Here is a 6,000-nt window from a genome sequence, read left to right as displayed (position 1 = left end):
AATGATGATGAGTGTCACGGATCATCACATTCATCAAGTTGAGGAACAAGTGATATCTTAGAATAGAAGCAAGCGTGATTGAATGAAAAAAACAGTAGTAATTGCATTAATCCATCAAGACACAACAGAGCTCCTCACCCCCAACCATGGGTTTTAGAGACTCATGGCATAGAAGATACAATAAGAAACGTGTAATGTCATGAGGTAAAGATACAATGTCAAAAGGTCCTATTAATAGTGAACTAGTAACCTAGGGTATACAGAAGTGAGTAAATGACGTAAAAATCCACTTCCGGGGTCCACTTGGTGTGTGCTTGGGCTGAGCATTGAAGCTTTCATGTGTAGAGACTTTTGCTAGAGTTAAACGCCAGCTTTTGTGCCAGTTTGGGCGTTTAACTCCAATTTTTGTGCCAGTTTCGGCGTTAAACACCGGGAATTCTTGAGCTGATTTGTAATGCCGATTTGGGCCATCAAATCTCGGGCAAAGTATGGACTATTATACATTGCTGGAAAGCCCAGGATGTCTACTTTCCAACGCAATTGAGAGCGCGCCAATTGGGATTCTGTAGCTCCAGAAAATCCACTTCGAGTGCAGGGAGGTCAGAATCCAACAGCATCTGCAGTCCTTTTTTAGCCTTTGAATCAGATTTTTGCTCAGGTCCCTCAATTTCAGCCAGAAATTACCTGAAATCACAGAAAAACACGCAAAATCATAGTAAAACCCAGAAAAGTGAATTTTAAATAAAAACTAATAAAAACATACTAAAAACTAACCAAAACATACTAAAAACATACTAAAAACAGTGCCAAAAAGCGTATAAATTATCCGCTCATCATCTGCTTGGCTCGCCAAATACCGATCTAATTTTCCTTCTCTGACCAGTTTTTCTATGATATTTTTTTAGGTCAAAACATTCGTTGGTGGAATGTCCATAGATACGATGATATTCACAATATTCTGCCTGGTTTCCTCCTCCTTTTTTGCTTTTGAGTGGTCGAGCTGGAGGTATCTTTTCAGTATGGCATACTTCTCTGTAGACATCCACAAGGGATACCCGAAGAGGGGTATAATTGTGGTATTTTTTGATCTTTTCCCCATGGCGATCTTCTTTTTTCTTGGATTCTTTGTCCTTATCTTGGGAGGAGTAGGAGAATCCGGATTTTGAGGTCTCTCCTAGTCAAGAGTTTTCCTCTATGTTGATATACTTCTCTGCTTATTCTTGTACCTCATTTAGAGATGTGGGATATTTTTTCGATATGAATTGGCTAAAAGGCCCTTCTCGTAGGCCATTGATAAGGCCTATGATGGCCGCTTCTGTGGGCAGACTTTGTATGTCTAGACATGCCTTGTTGAATCTTTCCATGTAACTACAGAGACTTTCTCGATCTCCTTGTTTGATTCCTAATAGACTTGAGGCATGCTTGGTTTTGTCTTTCTGGATAGAGAATTTGGCTAGAAACCTTTTGGCTAGGTCGTCGAAGCTTGAGATGGACCTGGGGGTAGATTGTCGAGCCACTTAATCGCCGTTTTTGTTAAGGTAGTCGGGAAGGCTTTGCAGTGGACTGTGTCCGAGGCGTCAATGAGGTACGTTCGACTCCTGAAATTACTGAGGTGATGGCTGGGATCTGCCGTGCCATCGTATAAAGCCATATCCAGGAGTTTAAAGTCTTTTGGGATTTTGGTCTTCATGATCTCCTTGGTAAATGGATCTTGGTCCTTGCGGGAGTTGTCCTCGTGAGTGGATCGAGTCGCTTTGGCTTTGAGATCGGTTTCGAGTTTTAGGAGTTTATCCTTCACTTCCCGGCGTCGCCTTATCTCCCTTTGTAGGTCCTTCCCAGCTTCTCGCTGATGTTGGGCCTCTTCCTCAAGTTGTTTTAAACGATCTTGAAGCGTCTCAAGGGCTCCCGGGTTTGGTGAATTTTTGTCTCTGTTAGGTTGCGGGATATCTTTTGGTGTAGTGTTCACGTTTTTGTGCGGCGTTCTGTCTTCTAGATCCGAATCGTGGTCATTGTCATGGTTGTCCGCTGTGGTGGTGGGATGACTTTCAGGGTCCCCGGCAACGGTGCCAATATTCTGAGGGTTACCTAAAACTGTAGGTCGATCTCGGATGAGATCTTTTGTACTGATCGGAGATGACGTGTCTGGCTTGTGCGTTGCGGTCGGAGCTGTCGTGTCCGACTTGTTGGACTGGCAATGCTGCTGATCCTTCTTCACCGGAGGGTGGTGGTACCTGCAAGGGACTCTGATACTTAAGTTAGTAAGGGTATTAAGCAGGTTTTTCGTAGAATCAGAGTATGAGTTATACCTGGGTGCTCAAGTATATTTATAATGGCGTAGAGTGACCTTCTTAGATAAGATAAGTTAGTTATCTTATCTTATCTTTCTCTTATCTTCAAGTGAGGTCATCTTATCTTCAAGGGAACCGCACTTCTCTTTGTAGGCTTGGGCTGCCTTAGGATTTGGGGCGTGGTCCTCCATTTGGGCCCTTTTTGGGCTTTCCTGGTGATTTGGCCGAGCTCTTTGAGAAGAGTTCGGATTGTCTTGACCTGAAGTGGTCGGTCGACTTGTCAGTAGAACATCCTGAGTTGGACACCTCGACCCAGGGTATGAACAGATATATTGTTATTGCTGATTCTGTGTTGGCTTTGTTTGATTTTTTTGAAATTAAAAAAAAAGAAATTGTTGGTATTGTTGTTGTTGAAGAATTGGGTGGAGAGAGTGGAGCAGGAATGAGGCTGAGGTAAACAATGGAGTGTGGATGGTAAAGGGAAAAGATGATGATGAAGGATATTTTAGTCTAAAATTAAAAAAAAGGATGATTTTATAACGTTTTGTAATGTTAAAGATGATTTTAATAACAAAAAAAGGTCGGGGATGAATTTGATTTTTGCCCCAGACCTTAGGGACGAAAAAAGTACTTAACCCTTAAACATTCTTTAATAAGAAATCATCAGAAAAAGACTCCTGTTGTACACCAAATACCATTGATGTCGATATAAAAATACAACTATTATTAATTAATGATGTATTTTAATTATTGGGTAAACTACTAAAAATGCATCCAAATAGTTTTGTCGCTGACAAAAATATGCTCGAATTTTGTTATCGACAAAAATACCTAAAAGAATTTTTTTGTAAGTGACAAATGACTTTTGTATTTGACAAACTGCTTATGCATTTGGTCCAAAATTTTATAGAAACCTTTAGAAAACTATTTAAAAATACACACAAAAAAAATAAAATTTTGATCTCTATATTTTTTATTTTTTAAAAATATTATTAGTTTTTGACAAAAAATCATAAAAAATATATACTTAGCAAAAAATCACTAAATTTTAAGGATAAAAATATCTTATTTTTCTAATCACACTTGCAAAAAATTGTATTAAAATTTAATTTCTAAAATATTGTTTGAGAATACAGATTTCATGTTGGGCATGTTTGTCACATTTTAAAATTATTTGAGAACATTTTTGTCAATAACAAAATTCGAGTATATTTTTATCAGCAATAAAATTATTCGGATATATTTTTAGTGGTTTATTCTATATTTAAAAATTTTAAAAAGGAAAATATGGTTTATATGCTTGCTAATAATAAGTAACATCCAACATTTTTCATGCCTTCTAGCATTTTTATCCATATTCAATTTTCCATTGCTATCCTTCTTTGACGAATACTAATATGTTTCTAGAAAAAAAATGTGTAGTACTCCTTAGATGATAAATACAATTCCAATGCAATCAGTTGAAAGTCTTTGTTCTGACATAAGGGAATTTGGTAAAACTTTATGCATTGAAGAAGAAATAGTTGTCATCTATGTTTAAAATTTGAGGAAATAGAACTCCTCTGAACAAGGATAAAAAATTTGTAATAAGCCACCAAATTAACTAGCTAAATAGAGAGTTTTAGGAGATGTAGAATCGATCGGTCGAGTAGATTCTTTTAGCACCTTTTCTACTCTATTTGCTAGAGATAGACCATCTTTACGAGTTGCTTTTCTGTTTTTATTCTTTTCTTTTTTCTATTTTCTATTTTTTTTGTTTTTATATCACCAAAAAAAAAAGAATTACTACTTATTGATAATAATACATAGTACTCATCAATAATAATATATAATTTGTGATTAAATTAAAATATTTATATTAGCATCTTATCATTTAAAAATTTCTCTTTAAACAACATTAGTACTTGAATTTGCAGGCATTTTTTTATGATTTATGAGTAAAACTTTTAGTTCTTCTTACTTTTATGTTAAAATCGATTTTAGTAAGTATAATCTAACATGAAATAAAGTTTGCTTGAATCTTTCTTATTGTCATGGATAGGGATGACAATGGATATTTGTAGGGTAAATATTCCTCTCCCACATCCCATTCATATTTATGATAATGCCTTACTTATCCCATCTCTATTATAAGTTCTCGAATTGTCCCATGTGAAAGACAGATACCCGCGGATATTCATAGGTATTGCCTTCAATTTTTTTTTAAATTTAACATAAAACACATGACACATAAGGTAACATAATCTAAAGTTTCAAACATAGTTTAATATAATTCAATACAAATGTTAAATATTCAACATGGCAACTTATAACTTTTATATAAGGTGAGGAAATTTTAGTAAATTTTCCTTTGCACGGATTTTCGCGGGTCTCATGGGACAGGTATATCCACTCACTACAAAAAAATCTAGTAAAAACGACGATTTTTGTGTATTTATGGCAGTTTGAACCGCCATTATTACCAATAATGACAATTTCAGAAAGCGACGTAATTATGAGCGCCATTTTGATTATTACGGCAGTTTTTTGAAAACTGCCACAATTTCCTGGGTTAAAACAGTGGTTTATGGATAGGTTAAAATGACAGTTTAAACCGCCATTATTTCCAAATAAAATGGCATTTTCTGGTTGGTTAAAATGGCAGTTTAAACCGCCCTTATTTCCATGGTAAAAATAACATTTTTAGTTGGTTAAAATAGAATTTTTGAATTGCCATTTTTACCCTGATTGAGTAGCGTTTTAGTTGGTTAAAATAGCATTTTTGAACCGTCATTTTTACCCTGATAGCGGCATTTTTTTTGGCTAAGATGGCGTTTGAATTCGCTAAATTTACTGGGTTAAAACGGTATTTTTGGTTGGTTAAAATGATGTTTTTGAACCGTCAATTTTACCTTGACAATGGTTGGTTAAAGTGATATTTTTTTTGTTTAAAAAGACAGTTTTTAACGTCATTTTTATTACATTAAACAAATAATTTTTTATTAAAATTTCACAATAACAAAAAATCATAATCCATAAATGAAATATTATATAACTCATAAACAGAGTACTAAACATAATATATGATTTTTTAGTATTAGAAATTGGTGCGTGAAATTGAACTCCGCACAACTTAATCGGCAAGTGAACCGGGTCATTCAAGTAATACCTCATGTGAGTGAGGGTCGAATCCCACGAGGATTGTCGGATTGAGCAATATGTGGTTATCTTGTAGATCTCAGTTAGGCGAATATAAAGATAGTTGTTGGTTGTTGTAGGCGCATAAACAAGCAATAACAAAAGCGATAAATGATAGATGTAGAGGTAGTAATAGCGAATCAGTTAAGGCTTCGGAGATGCTTCTTCTTCTGGATCAATACGTCATACCCACTACTCCAACGATGAATGATTCATTCAATGACAAGGCTGTAAGTGATTAGGCCTTTGGTCGTGGTCACTAATTTCCTCAGGTCTAGACCAAACATCTGAACAGACTAGATCAATCTAGGAGAGGGTGATGAAGCACACGCAATTCAATATCTTAACGATCCTACTCAAAACACCATAGATAAGGTCTGATCTTCCAGATCAGAGACTTACACTCTTATGGGTTCTATCCCTTAAAGGCACAGGAACCTCAATTACTCCAAACTAACGGCGTTATATGTCACATACGCCAATCAGCCCAAATAATACTCTTGGAATCCGTGATGTATCCTTAAACTGTAGCTCA

Source organism: Arachis hypogaea, chromosome 1 (genome assembly GCF_003086295.3).
Source record: "Arachis hypogaea cultivar Tifrunner chromosome 1, arahy.Tifrunner.gnm2.J5K5, whole genome shotgun sequence".
NCBI lineage: Eukaryota > Viridiplantae > Streptophyta > Magnoliopsida > Fabales > Fabaceae > Arachis > Arachis hypogaea.
Note: the sequence above shows the minus strand (reverse complement) of the source record.